This window comes from Stegodyphus dumicola, chromosome 7 (assembly GCF_044657685.1).
Source record: "Stegodyphus dumicola isolate Sdum_Otavi_A_Nest chromosome 7, ASM4465768v1".
NCBI classification, from domain to species: domain Eukaryota; kingdom Metazoa; phylum Arthropoda; class Arachnida; order Araneae; family Eresidae; genus Stegodyphus; species Stegodyphus dumicola.
This window is the reverse complement of record NC_140774.1, coordinates 87659834-87686471: the sequence shown is the minus strand read 5'-3', so window position 1 is coordinate 87686471 and position 26638 is coordinate 87659834. Positions and strand designations below refer to the sequence as shown.

Here is a 26638-nt window from a genome sequence, read left to right as displayed (position 1 = left end):
ATGTATACTACTGAGCAGACAACGAAAAGCTTCGATATCAAATAATATTTTTCCATCCCCTCTTTCCTGTAGCGTCCTCTGAGTTTTGGCGATCCGAATTGGTTCTGTCAAAACCTTTTAGACTCAACAACTAAGAACTTGCGTTCGTTATTGCGTGTTATCTATTACAGATCAATGTCATAAACTTGATTATTAAATCGCACTGAAAGCTATGCTTGGAGAAACCTAAAACGAAGAATTACAAACAGAACTTGTAATTTTTTGGTTGCGTAACTTTCGACGCGTAATAGCTCAGATTATTTAGAGTAGAGTTTCGTGTTATTTATATCCGTCAGTTTTACTGACATGTTTTTTCGTGTTAACTTGTCTGTGAAGGTAGAAATATTATTATTAAAGCAATTAAATATACTGTTTAAATTTATTGATGCGTCAGGCAAGAAGTGGGATATCTCTTTAAATAATATGCATTTAGAGCCTCAAACCCCACGTTACGAAAATTTTAGTTTGTAGTTCAGTTAAGGTTCAGCGATCATGATAACAAATTGGTTATTGATAACATTATTTCATCTACTACAAAATAGACATAAACAGTAATGAAAAGGTATTCAAAATATAAAAGAAGAAAGCGTTAGTTTTAACTGCTATATGAAAGAGTATTATTTTTTATCTGTTTTTGTCAGCAGTGTTATTTAACGAAAAATGTTGAAAAATCATGTGCAGTAAATTATTAATTTTAATAAATTAAAAATTTTGATAATTTCAAAACACAAATAAAGAATATAACTCCTGCAATTCTTAAGGTCCATAAAAAAACCTTTGACAGGGCTTAAATTGCGCCGGAGTTCATTAGAAAGCCCGGCTCCAGTACTTCTTAGTTTTGGGGATAATTCCTAATTTTAGTCGGAGAGCACCGGATCCCTAAATAAGAAGGCTCCGGCGCTTCTTTTATGTAACTGAACAATAATTTCAGTAGAAATTTGATCTTGAAAACGTTATTTTTAGTAATAAAATTATATTAAAATTTGCTTATTAAATTCTAATTTAGCTCTTTGCATTTTATTAAATTTTAATTTTAACTATTTAATTACTTTAACCGTTAATTATTTAATTAATTTAATAATGAAATATTTAATTTTTAATTGTTAATTATTTTATTAGTCATCTTATTCATTTATTTATTCTTGTTCCTCTTTCCTGAAAGTCTACTATAGGGCTCTGGTACTCTTAATTTTTGAAATTAAGCCCTGTATACCGGATTGTGCACACAGACAGCTGTATATTCATGAAAAAGTGCACTGTGCGCAAAAATAAAAATGGGACAGTTCTATATCTCCCGTTCTACTGGGCCGGTTGACGAAATTCAAATTGCGTTTTTCATGTCTCCAAAGCGCGACTTAGGATATTTATTAGATTTATATATAGAATTGTTCTAATATAGGTATTTTGACGCAAAATCGGACTGAAATAACATACCTTTTTTTTTTTTTTTTTTTTTTTTTTTTTTTTTTTTTTTTTTTCTAATTTCAATTCTACGAATCGAATTACGCCAGATTGATAAGTTTTGTAAAAATCGCACGAGTAGTTTTTAAAAAAATTGGCTCTCATAATTTTAGGTACCCCATGCTAATTGAATTTGGCATATATTAGAACTAGCTGATACCGGCCCGCTTTGCTGGGCACACTATATATTTGAATGCGAAACTAGACTTCTTATATGGACGAAATGTCTAATTTCGAATTGACAATTAATGTAATTTTTTTTAAATTTAAATTCGGGAAATTTAGTGCCAGTCAGTGAATCTGTCACACACAAATTTCCATATCACTCATGAGGTACTACGTATTATTAACGTACCATCACGTTAAATAATGGTGACGTACTCATGAGGTACTACGTCACCATTATTTAACGTGATGGGATCCCCAGTAGGCCTACACCACGAAAAAATGCCAACATAAAACTGAGGTTTATATATATTTAACTGTTATTATAAATTTCATGAAAATAAATGTTATTATCTTTTGTATCAAATTTTTTAATCAATTATAATTATTTATCCTTGATTTTTTTATGTATGGCAATTTTTATAAATAACAACAACATTTTTATTTTTATCGCAATAATTTATTTCTCTTAATAATAACATTTATTTTCATAAAACTTATGATAACGGTTAAATAGAAATGTTATTATTAACCTTATCATTTAAATGTTGTTTGTATTCATTGGATAGATGCAAATTATTTACCAATTTAATAATTTTAAAGGAAAATGCGTTCATTGGCAACATTGTATTTCACATCTAGTTTTGGTAACGATAAAAGAAAATTCTGAACTTGGATTTGGAAACCAAATGTATGAGAAACTTCTACTGTATAACAAAAATCCATTTTGGACAGAATTTACTTAAAATCCGTTCTTAGTGCGCGTCTACATCGTGGGATGAGTAACTATGCAAAATTTCATGTCCATCGGATGTATAGTTTCGGAGATCTCGTGATGAGTCTGTGTTCTTTCGCTTATTTGGCATATATTAGAATTAATATCTCTTTTTTTTTATTAAACTGATTTGATTCTTCCTTTCACATTTCGTTATTTAGGTTTATTCCAAATGAAATTCACCCATTTTTTTTTTATTTATTTTTAAAATTTGTATTTTTATGTAAGTTTTATAAATTTTTGGAAAAGATTTTGAGTTATAAAATTTTTACTATCATCTTAAAGTAGATGTATTTCTAAGCACACTTACAAAGAATTATTATTAAAGTTTGCTAAGATATGCAGGACTTTACATATTGGCGCGTTTTGAAATTTGGCATACTTGTTATAAGCGATAATAGCGCCAAATGTGGTTTACGCACTGTGTTAAAATTGCTTGAAAGTATGAACGATGATATTTTTCCGCTCTTGTACTAAAATGGAAAAAAGGAAAGGTAAACTGGTTGCTATAAATTAAGAAGTTCGCCAAGTGAATTATTCTTGGCGCAAACTGAAAAAAAAAAAAAAAAAAAAAAAAAAACCAAGATGAATTTATAAATTTTTCATCAAAAATTACAAAATTTAATAACTAGACATAATTTGAGTCGTAGAATCGAAATATAGAAAAAAATTTGATATGTTACGTCAGAAAAAGTTCGATTTTGTGTCAAAATACCTAAGTTAGAACAATGTTAAATATAAATCTAATATATATCCTATGTCGCGCTTTCGAGACGTGAAAAACGCAAGTTGAATTTCGTCAATAAGCCGAGTAGAACGGGAGATATACAACTGTCTCATTTTTTTTTTCGCAGTTTACGTACGCATGCATATTGCATATTATACATGCGGCCTAGGAAATAACTGAAATAATAGTCAAATTAGGATACAGTAATATCAAAATATATATTTATTGAAAACTAAATAGATTGTTATACGTCATTTCACAAAGAGAGCCGAAATTAAAATTCCCATCTTCCTGAGATATAACGATTACAACACTTGGCCCAAATATAAGACATCTTTATATGTAAAAGTATCATGCATTAAGTTTTTCCAAAAACTAAAAACTGAGTTTTCGTTGAAATGGCCTTACATACTATATGTATAAGTATTATATATGCGTGTATAAGTGTTATATGTGTATGTAATATCAAACCAAGACGTGTTCGAGATTAAACAAATGTGAAAACATTATATTTTATATTTCGCATACCAATTTAATCCTAATCCTTCAATGAACAAACACCATTCAACACAACATTTAATTATATATTTTTTATTTATTCATTGACTATGAAAGGTATAGTAAAGAAATCGGTTTAAATATAAATTCATTAAATTTAATTTTGAAATTGCCAATGTCGTCAGTTGTAAATATCAGAATAATTTCAATTATCGGGGGAAGGGGAAATTCTAAAAGCTTTTAAGAAAAGCCATATTTTTTGTTTAGTAAATATCAATTCAGTTTTTTAAGTGCTAAAATAAATTACTGCATTGCGTTGATATATATAATAAATAACAGAATAATAGTAAAGGGATATTTATGAAAAAATAATCAAATTATAGAAAAATTATTTCAACTTTGAAAAAAATTAACTCAATCAAAAATTACTGGAGGAGTTTAAGAAACTAAATATATTTACTAGTTTTTGATTAAATCCTCCGATGATGATAATATTAACTTTAAATTACTAACAGTGCATCTATAGCAAAATACTTTGAAAAATAATTTCACTCTATTTACAAACTGGAAGGTCAAATATCTATCAGAACTTTGATTAAATGTAGAACATTTTTTCTTGGAAATGCATTAACCTATACTTGGATAAAAGGCTATTTAGAGTTTAAATTTTCTGTCAGGATTTGAAGGTTATCCATATAATCAATGCTAAATGTGTCTTATGCAATTTTCTAGTGTATAGATAGCAACTCTATAGAGTTGAACAATTTTGAAATTGCATTAACTTAACAATATTTCGAGATTTTATCTAAGATGGGAAATAGATAACAATAATGGGAAAAATTTAAAAGACCATTAATTTCATAGAAATAATTTAAACAGTTGATCATTTTTTTTCCTTTTTTTTTAAAGTTTAATTGTTCAACACTTTTCAACATTATCCTGTTTACGTCGAATGTACATTTATTCAAGCAATCAATCCACTGTTCGTAATTTTCCTAAAATAATATTTTCTCAGTTGTTTATGGACAACTTTGATAGTGAGATCTCATTTTTCATAGCTTTTGTTAGGAGTAAGGCTCATTAATTACAGGGTAAACGACAAATTAGATGATGCCGAATTGTCAAAATAGAAAGCGGAACTTGAACCCAGATTTTGCTTCCCAAGCTTTAGTGAATAGAATCATCAATGGTTCAAGCAACTGTACTTATTTTTTGAAGAACTGCATTAACGCAGCTTTTGAAAAATTGTGACATTGGAACATGGAAATTGTACTGAAATATGTCGCAAACAATCAGGTGTGTAAGAAATTAATAAGTAAGTAAATAATATAAAACTTTCTTTGAAACACGAAAGAGAATAATTTGCGATTCTAACCAATATTTAAATCAAAGGTGCAAAAATGAACAGCAAAGAGAAGTATCATTTAATCTATTTGAAGTCTGCAATTAGTTCAGCAGATGTAAATAAAATATATTTTCTTTATATCTGTAGAAGAAAATTTTGTAGAACTTTATAAATTACTCAGCCTGAATTAATCTAAAAGCAGTCTACCCTGTGGAAGTTCTTGGTCATCAGTAACGAAATAAAAACAATTTTGACACCTCTATGGTAGAGAAATTCTTGATATATGTGTTGATTTTAAGAACATGAAAGAACTCTTGAACACCTAATTTGTTATTCCATATTACCGCTGATTTAAGAGTGCGCCTGCACTATATTATCTTTTGTTTGTATAACCTAGAACAGATAGAGCAGACCAGTTCTTATTATTATGCATACTTACCCTCTGACGATCTTTGGTTGCCAATTTTAAATTCCTCGGATCGGATATTACAGGGAATGCTTTCGAATCAGGAAACGGTACAGGTCATCAGGAACTGGAATAGCTAACCCTAACTACAGGGTAACTTCTATGTATCCGGTCAAGCGACCGCACAGCGGCTCTGGTCATTAAAGGTGAAACTAGCTCAACAAAAGCAATCTATGTGTCATGACCGCAGAAAAGTTTCCGTCTGTTAAAAAGAACCGAATAAAAAAATAGGAAGAAGATTGTTTTTGAAAAACACAAAGAAGGGACCTTTTTTCGTCGCCTGTCTATGTATATATTACGCTTTTTGTTTGCAGAAAATTGTGCGAGGGGTCTACAGATTACGCAGTTGAAATTACGGGAAGAGACAATTGTAGGTTTAGCTCTCCCCGTCTCCAACATCTGCCAAAAGGAAAGAGGGAGTGTTGGGGGGATTTTTTTCGGGTCGGTAGCTCTTGTCATTAGAAGGGAGTTTCCAGGGACACTGTTTTAGGGGGTGGCAGAAATGCGAGGAAAAGGAAGTTTAGAGGTGTTCGGGATTTTTCCGGTTGGCTATAAACTGAAACAATGAAAAACACTGAAGTCATGCAATAGTTCGATCATCTTTAGCGTCTTTTTGCCTCTCGTGTTTTCGTCCATCATTAAATTAAATTCGAATTTGAGATGAGCGTGTTAATTTATTATCCATATTTTCACAGGACAGGCCAGTACTTTATTTTAAAAACTGCTTTTTATTGTTTAGTGAAACACATTAAAACGTAGTATTTGGTATTTTTGAACTTTTTTTTTTAAAATCGATCCGTATATAATTTTCATTAGTAGTGTATTGAAAAAGCATGTTTTATTACTACTAAGCTCAATTTTTTTCTGGCTATTGTACTAAATAATGGATTCTCTAAGGAAAATGTCTTTTAACTAGATTCCTAGAATGAAAGTTTTTACTTCTTCGTTACTGGGTTTTCTAAATAATGTGAAAAGATAAGATGCAAACGGCAAGAAAATGCGTGTAATATTATTCGTTAGGAAGTTAAATAATAAAAAGAATAAAAACATAAATATATATTTAAATAAAAATAATAAAACAATGAATAAATTTATTAAAAACGAAATTAATAATCGTTAAAATCACCGAATGAATTGCATTTCAACTTGCATATTAATAATTCATTGATTAATTTAATTATTTAAACCTTTAACGTTTATTTTTTTGCTTATTCATTTTGTAAAATAGAAATGGCTATCTTTTGAACATAAGATAAATGTTCAAAATAAAGAGGTATTTTGTTTAATGATTACTTACAAATATATCCTGTAAATAAAAAAATATGGAAATATATCCTGGAAATAGAAACAATAAACATTTTAAGTTAGTATGGATATTGACACTAAATTAACTTTCCTAATCAGTTTTGAGTTTTAAAGAATGCCAAGTAGTATCAAAGCGATATGATCATACACTTGAGAGAAAGTCTACTAATAAATTCGAAGCCAAATTGTAAGCAAAGGGCATAACAGTTTGATTTGGTTTTATTATTTGAACATGGCAAAGCACTCCAAGGCTATCTTCCTATGGAGAGAAATGCCTTCGTAGAGGGCTTTCTAAAGAAAGTAGGTTCACATTCATATTGAGCAGGACGAAAACTGCAAAAACCAATCATGCAATGAACCAGTTTTCCCGGGCTCCAACACAGAACAAATTACCAGCATTTAAAAATCTTCAACCGCATAGCCTCTTGTGGCGCCAAAGCACGTAACAGAAAATTATAATTTTACACACTTACTTAAGTTAAATCTAATTTAACGAGTCATTTCAAAATTTCAAGATATTATCTATTATACCTGCTCATGTGTAGAGATCACTAAGGGAATTTTGTGACCAAACTTTTAAAATTTAGTTTTTCAGTATTTAAGCATGCTGAAAACATGCAAGATGCACAATCTTAAGAAAAGTGTAAGGGAAAAAGGGGCAATGCAGGTCGGGGATTTTCAGATATTTTCTTCTACGTTAACACTTTTGCCTATTAGGAAAGAGTAATATTTAGTATTCCTCTCTAGTCTCGTGCAGCTTGCTATACTGATAAAAATCCTTATACGTAATATTCACTTATATGTAGATACATTTTTTATGTAATTTTGAATAGTGCATTTAACTATCTGCAGGTCATGCTGTCAGAAAAAATATATAATAATATTCAGATGTCAAAAATTCCGTGTTCAGTAATAATAATGAATTTCCAGGAGCCGTGGAAAAAGACCTCATGGGTCCTTAATTAGCCACCTCTGATCTAACTCACTCAGTGCATTCTATTTTCTTTCTCTCACACATACCAAGTCAAAGATTAAGTAGAATCCCCCTGGCAAAAATTTCAAAAGATTTGGTGGATTTAAGAGATTAAGGAATACTTGCGGATAAAGTTCATAGATTTCCCACTCTGATTTAACTTATCTCGAAGTGTTGTTATCGTAGCATTTTGGTAAGAAGGAAGCTATTACGAATTTAGTTTCCCATTTTATATTAGAATTAAGATAAAATCGCACTTAATTCTTACACGGAAAGTAATATTCCCAACATTTCATGAAATTAAGTTATATTCATTGTGCCAAACTAACACAGCTTACCTGAAGAAAAGAAATGAGCTTTAATTCTCTTTCTTCAAGTAGATTCACGCTTTGAAATCAATTTTCTTTCCTATATATATAATAAATAAAAAAAAAAAAAAAAAAAAAAAGAAAATTAAAATTAATCGCTATTAATACAAATAAGAATTCATCTTACATGAAAATATAACAGGAGGAGATTTTTAATGGCTTAAAATGTAAAATATATATAAGTAAATTTTCCTAAAATGTTCTTAAGTTTATAAGCTTTGAATATTTGAACCCTTTTAAACAAATAGTGCTAATTCATAATTCCACACATCATAAAATTATAGTAGTTCAAAAACTAATTTTGGGTGGGAGTTGAAAAGTTTTAAATTTTATCAAAAGCTATTTTACGCTCTTTTTACTTCTTTGTACGAAGTAAAAAGGAAGAAAAATTTCGGGCATCACATTTCAACGAAAATATCCATTTTGACCGCTATCGAATGCAATTTAACAATGTTTTTCCGTGACATTTGTAGGTAAGGGCAGACTAAAGGACTCTTTTTCTCCAAAAAAATTATAAAACTGATTTAAATTGGATTCTGAAGACATTTTTTCGTGGCGTCTTTTTGTACGTATGTACGTATGTATGTGTGTATCTCGCATTTCTCAAAAACGAATAGCTTCAGAAAGTTGAAATTTTGTGTATAGGACTGCTATAACATGTAGATGTGCACCTCCTATTTTGATTGCACTCGACCACACCAAATGTATATAATATATATATATATATATATATCCACTCTGTTACTCGGCTCAGTGAGCTCAGTTTCTTTATTCTTATATGCTTGTAAACTGTGCATTTTTTGCTTTAAAGATGATTCAATTATGTTGTTATAGTTGTAGAATTATCAACAATTAAAAAGTTGTTTAAGTGCGGCTAAGCCTATTTTTTGCCATAGCAGCCATATTTGTTTACATTTGAAACTTAGCAGAATAATGGATTCGTTGTCAATCTTGAGAAACTAAGCTTCGCAACAACAAAGTAACATCTTCTTTTATTATCGCCAATTAAATTATGCTTAATCCATCCTAGAATTATCATTTAAGTTATTACATTATCCATATATTGACTCAGCATAGCATCCACAACAACCAAAGACCAAAAGTAAACTTTCAGTTTTGTGCACCGAAAAGTATCTCTTCTTGCACGCTCGCTTAATTGCATGTTTTTTCTTAGGAACTGAAATTTTAATTGCAAAATTTTTCTTTTTTAAAATTTTTTAACTGTATTTGGTATTTTATATTTTTCTATATCTTTAAATTTTTAATTAAGATATTTTTGTTTTCATTATATTTGTCCTGCCGCGAAGTGAGAACTGAATTAATTGAATGAAAAATACACCTCTAATGAAATTCGAGGAAATAAATGTTTCATGTTAGCAGAAAATACTGTCGCCAGTCTGTTTCGGACAGAGGAGAATGTTTACGAGTAACGTATGCGCATTAGGTAAGCAGCGCTGAATCGTGTGTGAAAAACTGTATATGTTTTATTTGTTTCATTTTTTTTATACATCGTTTTAGATTTATTATAGTATTTGAATAGAACATGTGGAAACGATGAGATAATTCTTCAGATGATGCAATTTTTTGGCATTCTGAGTTATAAAATAAATGACGAGTAATGCTGTTAAGTGAACTTAGCGCCAGAGTCTCGCTATAGTAAATAAGTATAGTGAATTTTAAAAAGCGCATTTATTATATTGTGGTTTATGCGCTATCGACGAAGTAGATTTAATTCACTTCAGTAAGTTTAAATAAAATGCAGGAAAAAATGCGTATAATTTAATATTCCGTACAAGTCATGTGTGTACACATCAGATTTTTTGAATTTCTTAATCTGCTCTTCGATTCACTCCTATTTGACTTTTATTATTATTATTATTATTATTATTATTATTATTATTATTATTATTGTTGTTGTTATTGTTATTATTATTATTATTATTACCGCTGCTACTACTACCATTCTATTTCCTCCATAATGTTTTGGATACGGCCGCAATTTGAAGTTTATGGGTTGAAGTTCTGTAGAGAATTGCCTTCCTTCCAAAGAATCGAAGCTAATGTTGAAATATTCAGCCAACACTGTTTTGCATTCTTTGTATTCCAGCGATTTAAAGATGCCACCCAGTTTATCTTCGACATCAGGTTACAGCTTTGCTTATACGTAAACAAATCTGACTATCTTCAGCAAACTATCTGGATACTGTTCTAAATTAAGTGATTTCACTAGCTTATCCATACGTCAACTTGCCTTTCACGTTATCATGATTTCGAAAGGATTTCTTCTTCCTTCAGAACTTTCAATTCTTTCCATCAGTGTAAGTTCGAGAATTTCAAAGTAATCCTGGAGTAGGGTTTACGTTTGACCAACAGAAAATCACAAAGGAAAGCTTATAACGTCCCAAAACATTTAAAATTGAATGCGAAAGCTTGCGTGGCCAAAGCGACAGACTACGTGAAAGGAATCGGATCGAAATCGGAAAAAAAAAAAAAAAAATCTTTTGCTTAAAGGCAGGCACATGAAAAGAAATGTTACTACAAATTTATCATTGAAAATTCATCTGAAGGTATCGGCTAAATACATGTTCGTGTACAACATCAAAGATGTGATAGGTGAATACCCCACGAAAGATTAAATACGGAAATTTTTTGTTGCTTTTTTTTAGGATAAGTTATAAGCGTTATATGCGTTATAAGCATTATAAGCAATATACGTTATCGTACGAAAAGTAAACATTCGAAAACATATTCTAAGCGTTTAGGTGTTATTAATCGTTCTAAGCGACAATATCAGAGCCAGGAGCAGGATGAGGCAAGTGAGGCACTTGTTTCAACTGAATAATTAGAAAAGGGTCTAAATTAGCTAATGAAAAGCCATAAATTTTTTTTATAAAAATTATGCTTGTTATCTTTCACACATCAAAGACATCAATATGTATTAAATTATAATTAAAATAACATCATTTTATTAATATTAATTATCAAGTCTCAAATAAGACTTTTTTGCAATCAAATTTCATTTGATTGATAAAAGATGTAAGAATATTATACTAGATTACCAATTCTTTGATTAATCGTAACAGTAAAGTATGCCGGGTTACCTGTTTTAGGAGGAATGCTTTTGTGCAGGATATACCATAGGCACTGGTCTTGTATTGAAGATACGCGTGAGACCGATCTATTGGCCATTTGCAGTCAACTCATTAGCCATGAACGGTACCAAGACAAGCTTGCCTATACTCGACCACTTACGGACTCGAACATTAATGGAAAAACCAAAAGAATAAAACTTATTACTTAACAGTTACTAACAAGACTTCACAATCAAGTTTTGCAGTCATGTTTCGCTTAACATGAAAGTTGCAAGTTTTGCTTAACATATTGAAAGAAATTATTTGTAGATCTGTGTCACTGGTGAAGAAACGGAAAGTGAGAGGGCTATAGAATTCATTTCACTTAACAGAATTCGAACCAGCGATGGAAACATTCTAAGATAATTTTAGCAGTTTCAAGGTCAAGCATGCTACGTTCATGCTACGTTCTACATAGGATTGTTTGCGTAAATTAAAATTTGTCATACATTTTGAGCCGTTCATAAACTAATTGTTACACGTATTAGTGCAAATTTTATGTAAAGAAACTATAACTCTTATTAAAATATGTGATATTTTCTGTTACAGGGCAGCACAAGCCAAACAATTTTCTACAGAAAGATACACGTGGCAGCGTCACTGTTAAATTAATTGATTGCTCTGGATTTAGTCATCTTTAAATGTATTATTCTTGTAACAATATTATTCTTTTGATGGTAAGTAACGCGGATACGTGATGAACATCAAGAATTAACTCCGTTAGAGAATTGTAACGACAAATAACCGAAGCAGATCGTATTCTAAAAGATATGAAATCAAGTGAAAAATCATTGAAATGAAGTAGAAGTAGTAGGATTTTAAAGCAAATCAATTTAAAATTTTATTTATGTTATTTGGGTGGAATTTCAAACTGTATGAAAAGTAAAAATAAATAATATCTTGAATAAAAAAACTACATATAACTGTCTGCAGTCTCCAACTTAATGGAATTATTTCTTTCTTTACAGCAGCTGAAAGAAAATATTTTTGAATGTATTCTTGAGAAATGTAAAACGTTTGGCTTTAAAAAGCCCTTATACCTGAATTTAAGTTGCTAGAGATAAGCTCAGTCTTTTTTTCTGCAAGTCAAAATAACATGGGAAACCAAATGTTGATGTAAAATATCGTATCTTGCTGCTAGCACATTCAATGGAACAATAGAGGAATAAAACTTAAGTTTCTTTTAAATTGTTGTTTAATTTGAGTTTCAAGCTCTTTTAAAATTTATTTTTATTGTTTTAAAATTTTAAAGCAAATGTAAATTTGCTTTAAAATTTACATTTGTAAATTTTGCTTTGTAAATTTGCCGCTGTTGCTTATTTTTTGAAAAGGATTGTATTATTGCCAAAAAATTTGCATTATTCAAAACAAAAATCACATTAAACAAATCTGATCCTTTTCCATGCTGTAAAATTCTCAAAGACTAGTGAAATCTCTCTCCCCCTCTCAAAAAAATCTTGGTACAAATATGTATTTTTTTAATTTAAATTTCAGTTTCAACAATGTTTTATGGGTCTTGATGTAAGTGCAGTTGTACATACAAATATACATTTGCATATTTCACTGTACAACTGGGGAGCCACCATCAAACCTTCAGTTGGAAATGGTTGATCTTCAAAATGATGATATGCTAAAAATGATGTTTAAAGAAATGGATCTAACCCAATTCTTTCGGAAGATAAATACGACCAATTAAAATCAAATCAAAATTTATCAAATGAAATGCATGGAGCACTTACCAATGTGAAAGAACATTTTTTAGAAAGAAGTACGTAATGTCAAAGTACAAATCATTATTAGCAGATGATTATTTGCAAACAAAGTTAATGATAGGAAATATTAATTTCAAATTTCAACATCATGACCTTAGAAAAAATAAATTTACGTTCACCGCATTAGTACGAAATTTAACTTGTCCTATAAAACATTAATAAAAAGAATTTGTTGTTTTTGTTTTTGTTGCTAAGTGTCAGAAAATGTGAGGAAATATTATGTAAAAGTATCCCTTCCTAAAAGTTTTCTTCAAATTTTTTCTCAAATTTTTACCATCTTTTCCCTTTGTAAAAATTGTTTGCCAAACCCTGATCTAAACATGGCCAAAGATTACTTTGTATATAGTAATCTTTTGCTAATTCTAGAAGAATTCAGCTATTACTTTGTAATAGCTGTGTGATAGCTGAATTCTTCTAGATAACAAAACTCATGTTTCTGTATTACAATTTTTGATTCAACTCTTTTGCATACATGTCTTTTTTCCCGTAGTTATGAGAATAATTCCATTGCATTCTATAGATCGGCAATCTACGTCTTTCCATTTTTATATGGATGCTTCGATCTAAAAAACCTGCCAGCATAAACTAAGGCTTTTGGGTCCTTCTAAGTTTGTTTATTTATTTATTTTTCTAAAATCATGTTAAATTTTTTTTTAATATAATCAGCGCAATATAATGCTACAAGCTAATAAAAGAAAAGAGAATGCAGATTTAAAAAAAAAAAAAAAAAAAAAAAAAAAACTTTTCTGCTACTGGTCTTTAAGAAAGATCAGATGACAAGATAGGATAATACAAATCACGTGATTATTTTGGTATAATGAAAGAAGGATGAAGAGGCATAAGCTGACCTTCTTTTAAGTTCATACGAGAAGGATGAAAAACGAAAGCTAATATTTAAATTATGTTCAAAGGCATTTTTTTGTTCAGGCTGAATCGGGAATAAAATTGTGAAGGCTGTTTTGGGAAAAGGGTCATTTGGGACATCACTTTTTGCTCAGACTGAAACTACACTTAAGGCAAACATATATGAGTATGAAGTAAGATACTCTTATTTGCCAAGCCTTTTGGTAATACATATCTTAGAAATAAATAGAACGTAGAAGTAGGATATTTTTGCAATGTGACACCTTCAAGTCAGTTAACAAATATTAGATTTAATATGTTTTTTAATTTTGCATATCATATTCATCTCTGTGATTAAATGATTAAGTGTATTTTTGTTACTGATTTTTTGAATTATACTGTCTTGCATTGCACGGTACAAAGAGGCCAGTTTTTGTCAGTTCTCCGGTGTTAAACTGAATAAAAATCGACAGATATTTTTTCATGTTTTTAAAGCAATGCATACTTGTTTCAAATGTGCTTTCGAGGGGACAAGTAGAACAGATTACTTTTAAAACATTAGCGAAAAGAAATAATTTTAAACAAAATGTTACAAGAATGGCAAAAGTATCCAATGTTCCGCCCACCTTCTTTCAAGTATTACCTGAGTAACTGATAAAAAGATTTAAAAGGATTAGCTAAGAAATGGCTCATTGAAGGATAATTAGAGATCTGGTATTTAAATTACAGTTCATTCAAGACAGCATTGTGATGTATTACTTGCCATACTCGGAGATAAGATAGATTTGAGGAGAACCCACGGTAGCTAAATCTCCATCAATAGTCAAAGTAGCCTCTTTTTTATAAACCCAGACTCTTTGACTTTGATGAAAGGTAATATCGGAAAAGATTGCCTAAAGTGAAGAATCTATCCTGTCAAACAAGATAAATCACCACGATATCCAACTAAATAGAAGGCGTATGGTTGATGCTCTCTGTTTGTACACACAAGTTGGGAAGAAAAAAATTCAAATGCATCCAATGGATGAATCGAAGAATTTAACCCTTACTTGGAATCGACGATGCGAACATGTAAGGATCATTAAGCAATTTAAGAACATATTTACTACAGTTTCTCTTATCGGAGATTTCGATTCTGAAGGTTGCGTTCTTTTCCTTCAGACTCGATTAGAACATTTGCTCTTTTTCTTCAGTGGGAAGAAAGAAAAAAAAAAGAGAGAGAAAAGTTGCACGATTTAGATGACTGGATACTTTAAAAGAAGCGTACTACCCATAATATTTCAAGATTGTTATTTAGCCAGGTGATGATGCTTGAAACAGCATTTTGTACATAAGCATTGTTCCATCTTAATCCTGCAAAATTAATACAACTCTCTACTTCCGATTAGGTGATACAGAAAGCGTTACAGCCATATAACAATCTGCAAGAAAAGCTTTATATCGCAATGAAAATTAACTTTACTAGAGAAATAGTAAACGTTTAAAATAAGAAAAGACAATTTTATGCAAAATAATTTCCATAATTTTTTAAAAAGATTAAAACAAAAACGATGAGAAGGGAAACTAAAAATTAATTGGTAGCAAGTTAACATAATTTTCACATTTTCAGAGTTAAATATCTCTATTTCCTACTTTATGATAATTTTTAGTTCCAAAGGGCGTTAGCCCAAACGAGCTGTTAGTCTCGAAACGGGATTTTGAGTCTTCCACTACAAACGGCATATCACGTTTCAGATTATTACCTCCAAAATAATATCGTCTTGTATTATTTTTAAAGAAATTAACTAATGAAGAATCTGCAGATACGTATGTATGTCCTTTGCATTGTGAGAAAACGATGGTACCTAAAGCCATCAAATTTTGAATAACGTAGTCCTCCTCCTGAATATATGCACCTGAAAGCCCTAATTTTGCATTCCGAGTTTTATATTTCATATTTCGTAAAAATTTAATAAATTTTTAATAACAAACTCAACGATTTGAAAGAGAGCAGTGCCAACACTGTACGGAATAAAACATTGTCTCTAGACCACAAGACTGTCTGCCGAGAAATCTAATATATTGTTTTTAAATAGCCTGTGACTTTGCTTTGAATTGAATCGTATGTGGCGTTACTGAGAAGAATGTGATACTTAAATAACTAAATTTAACTCTCAAACATTTATAATAAAAGGACAAAAAAAAAGTTGCGAAGAAAACGATGCTTAATAATAAAACTAGAAAGACAAAAAGAAATGAGCTAACAGGACTGAGTGCAACAGCAAACTTGTAGACTGAGAGCTCAGCGACAGCCTAAAAAACTTTTACAAATCCTTTTGAGCGACAGTTAAAATCTGAATCCTTTAAGATTTTTTCCTTCCCCCTCCTTCTCCCTCCAAATTTGAACAACCGAAATTCTTTGACGAGATTTCTCCCGATGATTCGAACTTCTTTGGCTTTATTATTTCTGTCAGAAGATAAATGAAAATAAGGAGATGAATTTCTTTGCTGTTATCTTTTGGATAATTTTTATTTGTAATTTGATGACCATTTTCAAAACATAAAGTGTTTAAATCTCTGAAGTTTCCATCTAAGTGTGCTAATAACGATTGGCACCTAGGAAGCTATTGCATATTCTCCTAAATGAGATGAAAACGGTAAGTTTAGAACTTGCATTTGACTAAACTTCATAAAAAAGCAAATGTAGCTTACATACTGCACTCATACATGGTTGCAAATATTGAGAAAAGATAATAAACATCATCTAGGTGGAACAATAAATAAGTTTACAAACAAACGTGTATCTAACTAACTGACTTAAAATAAATGAAGCCATCATTAAAAATCTTTGTTTCCATTTCTTGTAATATTGGCTGAATAAATTAATTAAATTAATTGTTTTCTACAGAGTAGCTCCCCATTTAATTAAACAATTATATTATTTTCAAGAATTTAGGAAAACAAATTTCAAAAATGGATTTTCCTGCTATCGTTTAAAAATAAGAATTTGAAATAATAAAGAAACTTTGAATTAAGAAAACAACTTCAAAATAGTAACTAAGCATGAAAGATAGTCCTTTAATTTCCCGATTTCTTCTTATTTTCAACAGAAGCAGAGTGTTTATTTTCTAGGCATGGAAACTTGCATGAAAACAACTTTATATTTTAAAATAAAGGGGAAAAAGTTGATTGTTTCTTGCAAAGACAAACTATTCTTACATGACTCAAGAAATCTGAATAATCAATATTTTATTTTTATCGCTTAACAGAACTCGATATTTCGAATTGTTTCAAAATCTTTTTATATCTGATATAAAAGACGGTGTGGTGTGCTGTATATTCGATATATCTGCTATTGTATTCATTATTTCTAATATAAAAGGCTCCGCTTTGTAAACGATTCTACAGAACTTCATTCTTTTAGAAATTTATCGGAATTTTGTTTTTTAATGTCCTTATAATAATTCTATTTTTGTAGCATAAATTAAACACATTTAATCTTATATACGTACGCATACTATGTGTTAGCCTTAGAAAATGTAAATAGCGTTTGTTAAATCTCTTCCCTCTTTTTGTCAAAGCAATAGAAGAAACAGAAAAGAAGGCACAAAGTTGGAGTGATATTTTTCCTTTACTTCTTCGTTAGTTTTGTTTAATATGGCAGATAAAGTCAGATTCAATGTTTTGTACCTAGAGTTATACCCAGAATAAAAGATATGTAAAATATGTTCTAAACAAGGATGTAGGGTTTACCTTATTTCGCATAGCAAATTCATTTTAAGTTGGATAGCTTTCCTGAACTCCTCAACTTCCCCTCGCATTTTCTCGCCAGGATGTAAATTTAAAGTTAAGTGAAGTGAGTATTTATACGGATGAATATTTATACAGAGCGTGTTTTCGCTAGCCAGCGCACGTTTCGTTGCTATCTCGTTGTTACGCTAATACACCTCTTGGCCATTATTATCGTCACGCCTGTTAGGTTTTTCCTGAGTCAACCTGTTATATGTAACTTAACGTGCTAATCCAGCATTATTCTGTCTTAGTTTTGAATTGATTTATTTGACGTTTAAGCTTCAGCGCTGGTTGACGGTGTTTTTCTAAACCACGAAGATCGTGCTTTTCTGTTAATTGTTGGAATTAAATTTATTGTTGTTTTTACTCTTCTTCTGTGCTGGTAATTCATTTACGCCTGTACGAGAATTCGCCAGGCTTATTATAGGACCTAGTTTAATTTATGTGGAATAGAAGAGACAGATCTTACAAGATAAGTATTTTGAATGTAATAATTATCAATTTTTTGGTTAATACGGTGTTGTTCCAAATGGTCCAATGGCCTTTACATTGTTTCAGTTTTAATACGGGAATGAATGTGTTGACCCATGTCAAGCATCGAGCTGGTTACTCTCTGCGAAGCTTTAAAAGCTTGGTTTTCTTCCACAGGGTCGTTCTGAACTTATGGCTATTGCAACGAATAGGTTTTGACAAGGAAACCGAACCTGTGTCATTTCGATTTGCAGAGGAATGATCTAAATATTAAACTACATTTACTAGCAGAAGTGGAGGAGTTATGCAAATTTAAATTAAGTCCTTAGCAACTCAATTTAAATGTATGAGTGTCTTTTTCATAATTATACTACTATATTACTATAGGGGAAAATAAATAAAACTAAAAATTAATATCGTATTATATTTATTTTACTGGAGTACACAATTTTTACGTCTTAATCTGGAAAAAAAATCATAAACTTAGTTTAATTTCTGATGAAAGCTCGCAAGCTAAACAAACTGAAAAAAAAAAAAAAAAAAAAACTGATTGGGACACCACATGATTTCCTTGTACAGCCTATTAAATTATACACATTTTTTGCTGCATTTCTTTCAAACTTATTTCCTCGAATTTTATTAGAGATATATTTCTCGTTCAATCAATTCAGTTCTCACTTCGCGGCAAAGGCAAAAATACATACAAAATCGAAACATCTTCAGTAAAAATTGTAAAATACTGAAAAATATAAAATACCTAATACAGTTAAAAAAAACAATTAAAAAAACAATTTTTACAATTAAAATTAGACTTTCTACGCAAAAACAAGCAATTCAGCCAGCGACAGGAAGACAGATATTTCGGTGCACAAAAGTGGAAGTTTACTTTTGGTTTCACATGGCAAATCTCATTTAATTAATTCAGTTCTCACTTCGCGAGAAGGCAAAAATACATAAAAACTCAAAATATCTATATTAAAAATTACGAAGTAACAGGAATATTTTGCTTTAGCAATGTTTATTTTACTTGTAACACATTTTTTTAAATTGAAAATTTTAAATCCTTGTGCACCACATAGTATTACACAAAGCTTACAGAGGTAAGTAAAAAAAAAAAATAAAAAAAAAAAAATAAAATAAAATACAACACAACACAAAATAAAATAAACTTACAAATTCACAGATGACATGTAAGAGATAAATTTACAGAAGAAAGAGAAAGCCATTTTATGTTGGACAAATACGTGAAGAGGGGGAGGAAATGTAATATTCACAGAGTTTAACCTAGAAATGAGCTCCTTTCGTCCTTCGTTGAGCTTTGAACAATAGAACAACAAATGTTCGACATTTTGCACTTCCCCGAAACTGCATGAACACAAGTCTGTACTAGATAATCTAAATCTCTCCAGATATGAATTGAATTTACCATGTCCAGTTAGAAATTGAGTAACTTCAAAATTACAGAAAAAGTGTTTATTATTCAGTTTGTGAGGAATGGAAGGAAAATATAGTTTAGTCAAAGAGGCAGTAGTAGAATTCCTATATAGTTCATTCCACTTGAGTATTGTATCATCCCTACTTTTGTTCTTGTAAAATGACTTGGGAAGTATCATTGGAGTAATTACTTGAAGATGTGTAGCTTGTTTTGCCAACCAATCATCCCTTTCATTTCCTAGATTGCCAGTGTGGCCACGTACATGGGAAAAGATAACATCAACATCTTTATTATTAAGGTCTTTAAGAAGAGCATGGGAAACGACAATTAATTTATTATATGAGAAGATATTCCTAAGAGAATATAAGGATGAAAGAGAATCATTTCGAATAAGAAATTTAGCACTTACCGAACAGTTGTTAGGTATCCACTTAATTGACTCACTAATGCACAGTAATTTGGCTTGGAAAACACTGCATTCATTGGGAATTCTAAAGAGTTTGTATTCCAGTTCAGAACCATGATGGAAAACGACATAAGCTAATCCAACTCGATTATTAATTTTATTGCCATCTGTATAACACACAACAGGGAAATTATTATCAACAGAATTGTCATAAATGATAGTTTGAATTGACAAACGATTGGCAGGATGAGGAAGATCTTCAAACAACACCTTGGTATCGAACATAAATTTGCCGATGGTATCTTTAAACTTTTTGTCATTTAAAACATGAAGGTCGATCGGAGGAAATCCTGAAACTGCGAAACAGGCTTCATAGCTAATTGATCTGTAGCCACGCACAACTCTTAATAAAATTCGTCTTTGAATTCTGCGTAGTATACGGGAATTAATCTTTTTTTCTAAAGCTGTTCCTCACACTCTAGAAGCATAGCAAATAAAGGGGACAATACCCTGCTTATAAATCATATCAATAACATTAGATTTTAAACCAAAAGTATTGTAAAAGACACGATTAAGTCCTCTAAGTATATTTTGACACTTATTGGATAAATAGATAATATGATTTTTCCAACAAAACTTATGATCAAGAATAACGCCTAAATATTCAATTTCGTTTCGAGTAAGGTATTATCCAAGTACAGTTGTTGGTTTGTATAGCTGACATGCTTTCTTTTAATTATCATAATTTTAGATTTATTAGGATTAAATTCCAATTTCTGTTCTCTGGACCAATTGGAAATAATATTAAGGGTGTTCTGAGCCGTATTAAAGAGGGTAATGGGACACTTCTCTTGAAAGCAAATTAGTAGATCATCAGCAAAAGCAATTGTTTTTCAACTCGGACAATGTGAGAGTCTATTGAGTAGATCATTCATAATTAAATTCCTCAATAAAGATCCGGAAACCGAGCCTTGAGGGCAACCTCTTTTCAAAATACGGGAGGAAGAAACATGGCCAAGTGAGAGCAATGCAGATCTGTCATGCAGAAAATCTTTAATAAGGCGGAAAATATTACACGGAATACCAGCTTTCCTTAAAAAAAAAAAAAAAAAAAAAAAAAAAAAACAAGTATCCCAGGCTACCAGGCGTGGTCGAAAGCACCTTTGATATCAAGAAACACTAAAACTGTGCGCAAATTTCTCTTCTTACCTTCGTCCACTATGTCTTTTAAGTACAAAAGCGCATCTTCACAACTCTTATGAGGGGTAAAACCAAACTGTGCTTTGTTTAGCAGTTTTTTATTATGCAAGAACCAGGTAATTCTATTAACAAACAGCTTTTCTAGGCATTTTCCTAAACTGGGAAGAAGACTAATGCATCTCAAGTTATCTAAATGCGGGAACGAGGACCACTATTCTTAGGGATTAAAACGACATTCGCTGTTTTCCAGCAACGAGGAAATGAACCAAGCCTCTGCTCGATGAAAACCACATTGCTCAGAAAAATTTCCATAGTACTCAGATTGGTCCCTTTCTCCAGCACTTGTTTCAGAGGAACTCTTTTTATATCATTTACGGATATGTCTATTTAAGTATTTGTTGCTTATATTATTACTAGTTTTGGCAAAGGAAATGAGGAAAAGGAATGAATTAACGTATAAAACATATTGCTTTCTTTAAACTACAAAAAATTTAAGGAAACAAAAACTGATCAAACAAGTGTACACAACCTTCTAAATTAGTCACAGAAACAGAATAATGATCCTTGTCATCATATCATGCAAAACTTACAGTGAATTATAATCAGTTTAGGTAATGCGACCGCAACATAAATATAGGTTTATTGAAGACGACTACTATTTCATGCTATTTATTGTGGCAATACGGCTCGGTATTTGTCAAATAAACTGCGGATGAGTACCAGTTGCCGGTTTGAGGTACATCATTAATCGGTCATTTATAGCACAACTGGTGAATGTTCCTTAAATCCATCGAATACTGAATTGATTTGCATTCGCCTTTTAAAGTGTGGAGATTAAGAAATGGTTAGAGTTTGCTGCTACGAAAGGAGATGAGTGTCACATAAATGAACCAAAATAATCTCCACAACTATCTTTACTTATTTTCATCAGATGAGCAGCTGCACCGCCTTTAAGACATTCAGCTTTTATGCTCAGCTGATGGAATCATCCACCAACTACTACGCTAAGCCTCGGGAGTAGCTCGGCCATCAGCTGCGATTATTAAACAAATATGGTATACAGAATTTACATTATTTGTAAATACAGTAATAGTGCCGATGTTACAATAGTAATGCAGATTATGTGTTACAGTTTTATTTATTTATTTTTTTAAAGTTTTGCTAAATTCCTAAATACAAATATAAATGTTGTTATATATAAAATTCAATAGAGTTTTAGAACTTTGATAATTGCATGATAAAAATTAAATATCAAGAAATAAATGTATAAATACATAAATAGATACAATAAATAAAAATAAAAAATTTAGAGGTAGATAAATGCCTAAATAGAATAATAAATGTTGTTATAGATTAGAATTCAATATAGTATTAGAATTTTGAGAATTATATAATAAAAAATAAATAAAATATTGCGTATATAAATACATAATACCTAAATAAATATAGAAGTAAATGAAACATAAATACATAAGCAAATACCTAAGAAGATCATTACAAATTAAGAAAATGATCTACATAATGTGTGAAAATAATGGAGGCTGAGAATATAAGCTATTGTAAAGAGTTTAGAATAAGAGTTTAGTTTTTGAATAGAGAGTTTTTGAAAGAAGAGTGAAGAGTAACTTTTGAATAAAAGTTGATGAAAAATAGTTTTTGAATTAATTAGGATGACTTGAATGAAAAGTTCTTGGAAATTCTTGATAGAGAGTAATTCAAGAGTAAAAATTTTGACTAATAATCTTGAGCTGAGACTTGATTAATATAGTAAGGAGATGGAGTTAGAAAATTTTCTTAAATTCTTGAACTTTATAAATTTCTGTGAAAGATTAGGCTTCACTTGAATTTATTAAACATTAATTATTAAACATTAACAATAAAACCAAATGTTATAATAGTTTTAATGATTTTTAGATGTTCTTCAAATAGGAGGATGGTCTACAGGGTGGTTATAATTAAAGTTCCACTTTGAAATGGTCATAAAAGGAAAACTACTGGACCAAATGTTATCAAACTTAATAATTGTGGTAACTTTGTAAAGCAGGTCATGGGAATTTATTTTCCACGGGGGAAAAAAAAAGTTCAAAAACTCAACACCGGGATTGAAATCGCGCCGTATACAATATTGTTAAATGAAATATGGGTCGGAATCCAACTTAACCTTTTGTTACGCGAGTTTAACATGTTATATACCACTAAGAAACGTTGACCTTAACAAAATTACCATTTAAAGGCGATAAAAGTCGAGTACAACATCTGGGTAACGGAGAAATCCGTCCGTGAAAACCACAAATTAGCGATTAGAGAATGTGAGATCGCAAATCACACGCGAAAGTGTGCACATTCCGGAAATCGTTTGCTTACAGATCGCTAATTGTGATTTTTGAAGCCTGAATTCGGCCTTAAGACACGAAATCATCGACAAACATTGGCCATGGATCATTCTGTGGACAAATGAGGCCCATATTTACCTAAATGGCGAGGTCAACATCCATAACTGCAAGATTTGAGCCAATCAAATCCCTCATGTTATCTACCCAGTTCCATTGCATTCTCCTAAAGTCACCGTGTGGTATGAAAGCTAGTTTCATAACTGAACCATTTTCTTAGGAAAGCAGTCGATAGCTGGACCTGTCACATGCACTGTGACCGCAGTTCGCTTAGCGTCAATGTTAAGAAGTTTCGAGATGCCTGAACTGCAGCAACGTGGCATTTTAGACACCACGATTTTTATGCAGTACGGGAGCTCACCGCACATTGTCACACAATTACTTAGGTAACATTTTACGAATGAATGGATTACAGGCCGATACGTCCCCACTTCTTGGCCATCCCGGTCACCATACCTCAACGCCTGTGACTTTTGGCTATAGGGTTATCTTCAAAGCACTGTTTATGGTGATAACCTAAACAGTTCGGCGGAAATGAAAGATGCAATACACTGACATGTCGGTAACATTCGTTCTGATATGCTAAGAGCTGCTGTTTAGAACGCAGTAATACGATTTCACTTGCTTTCCGAAAATGGTGGATGCCACATTGAACATGCTTTGTAACACATTTCAGAATCGATTAAACACATTTTAAACCGATGTCTTCATATCTTATTTCGTTTAACAATATTGCATTCTTAGGAGAAAAAGCATACAGTCAAGTTCAATTTTTCATACTCTAGCTGGTTAGTATATTGCTGCAATACCTGTTCGATTCTGTAGTGAAGGCTCTGGTGCCCCGTGCACTTTTGCCTGTATACCTGTTTATAACAATATATTGCTTCTAAATTATACCTTCCTCCTTATATCAAAGCTAACATATCTTGAGGTTATAAATAAATATAAGTATCTTGTATTATAATATAAATATCTTGAGGTTGAAAACATCTTAGACAGATGTGTTCAACATAAGAATTCTGTTCTAAAACGAATAATTATAAAATATTATTTTTTTTAATTCATGAGTTTAGTTTGAGAAATTGTGAAATAAAATATAAGTTAAGTAGGCTTGTTAATAAGGCTGGTATTGAACAAAATCGGAGTAAAAATATTAAAGTTATACTTTAGAACTAAAAGTGAAAGCAATTAAAAAGGTAAAAATGATGAAGTAAAGTAAAAAGTAAAGCATAAAGCTGTCGGACGCAGCTTTATTAGACGCCCGATCACCTTTTGTCTTCATTACGAACACTTTGATAGCCGAATGATATGTTGATAAATCACTCGTATGCATTGATTCGATTTTCTAGAGGCCCTGCCGTGTATGACTGCCAGCCGCAGTGCTGTGTTAATATAAGATATCGCCCATCATCATAATGCTGGTCCTTCAAGAACTTGCTTAAACAGTCGATATCCTGCGATGGTCAACTGCATCTCTAGACCTATCCCGAATAGAGAAAGTTTGGAAGCTAGAGGCCGCTCTGTCACGATATCATCCCTTTCAAAAAATTTGTAAGAACAATAAGACGGAGTCCGTTTTACATGGGTAAAGTGCGCCTATGTTAGAGACCTCCTCTACGGCTCTATATTTACAGCATATAGGAATCTGTTAGAAATGAACGTGCCCTAATGTCTTATTGAAAGTTACAAAGTTTTCATAAACTGTAGACAATAAAAATTTATTACAGCACTCTCATTTCTGAATAACTTGATATTTTTCATGATTACTAACTTCTTTCTGAATAACATTTCAGTCTCACACTTTCACCTAGGTGCAAATTTTGTTTGACGATGAGTGTACATATCTATCTATCTGTCTATATAAATTAAAGCATCTAAAGTTCAAATTAAATTGGAATCAAAGCAAGGCAAGTCCTTATCAATATTAATAATTGCAACCGTGGATAAGAGGTTTAACACTGCATCTAAACATATCAAAATTAAAATAAGAATTCATCAGTAGAACAAACTCGAAAAATAAAAATGCGTAAAGGAAAAAAAATGCACAAAAATTATAAAAATATAAAAATTAATCTCCTTTTACTGAATCTCTAATTCAGAGCTCATCAGGAGAAAATGAATTAAAGTTTCATAAAAGTCGATTAATATGTTTCGTTCTTCTGGTGCATTTGAGATCAAAAACCGAAAAAGATTCAATTAAATTTTCATGTAAGACACTAAAATTCATTTAAATCCGAAAAATCGAATCTCAAATGTATCCGGAATTTTCCCTATACGCATTCGAAACACTTGGAAAAAAGAATTAAAACATTACATTATGCCAAATAGACTACTTAAAAAAACAATAAAACTTTACATTATGCAAATGACCACTCAAAAAAACAAGATAGGTAAAATAACATTATACGTAAATCCGACATTCAAAAGCAATTACAAATTAAAGAGCAAAACAAAGGTACTTTTAAATCAAATTGTCATTTAAATAACATTAAAAACTAGGTGGTTCCTAAACTTTGAATACAAAGAAAACGAAAAACTTTTGAGAAGAGATTTCCGTTAAATAATATACAATATAATCTGAGCCTTAAACAGATAAAAACTGAAAACCTATTTGAAACAAAAATTGCACAAAACGTAAACTTACTGATCGATTTTGATGATGAATGATATGGAACTAAGAAGCTTGTTTATAACTTTCGGGAAGGAAAGGTATGTTATGCGACCAATGTCGCTTTTATCTCGCGTCTGTTGCCATTTGTCTATGATTAAATTTTTGAATTTATTTTTTAAATGAGAATAAACAGAAGAATTCCACTGACTTGGTATTGTTAATGTTCGTTGCTAATCTATGAGCAGTAAGATTAGCTCTTTCGTTTCTCATTACTCTGGTATGCATTTCATAAACTGTATACAAGAATGATAAATTATGCACAACTGTATACAAGAATAATGAATTGAACATCTCCGATTGTTTCAAGATCATACAATGTCAAAAAATAAAATAATTCCTAGAAATAAAGAAATAAAAAAATATGACGGAATGTATAAAACACGAAAGAAAACTGAAAGAAGAAAATTAACTTCTGCGTTTAAAAAG

General features: G+C 30.9%; 1 long non-coding RNA gene across 7 annotated transcripts in view; it reads right to left on the bottom strand.

Moving 5' to 3' along the window:
* Window positions 1–26638, bottom strand: part of LOC118198225 (uncharacterized) — a 421825-nt gene that overhangs the window by 195822 nt on the left and 199365 nt on the right. For 2 of the 7 annotated variants that reach the window (XR_015041881.1, XR_015041883.1), the window contains one exon: window positions 8093–8162. The exons of 3 other annotated variants lie outside the window; for them this stretch is intronic. This is a non-coding gene — a long non-coding RNA (uncharacterized LOC118198225). Of the gene's footprint in view, window positions 1–5449; window positions 5663–8092; window positions 8163–26638 lie in introns of those variants that run through there. 2 more of the 7 variants (XR_015041889.1, XR_015041885.1) reach the window with 2 other exon arrangements.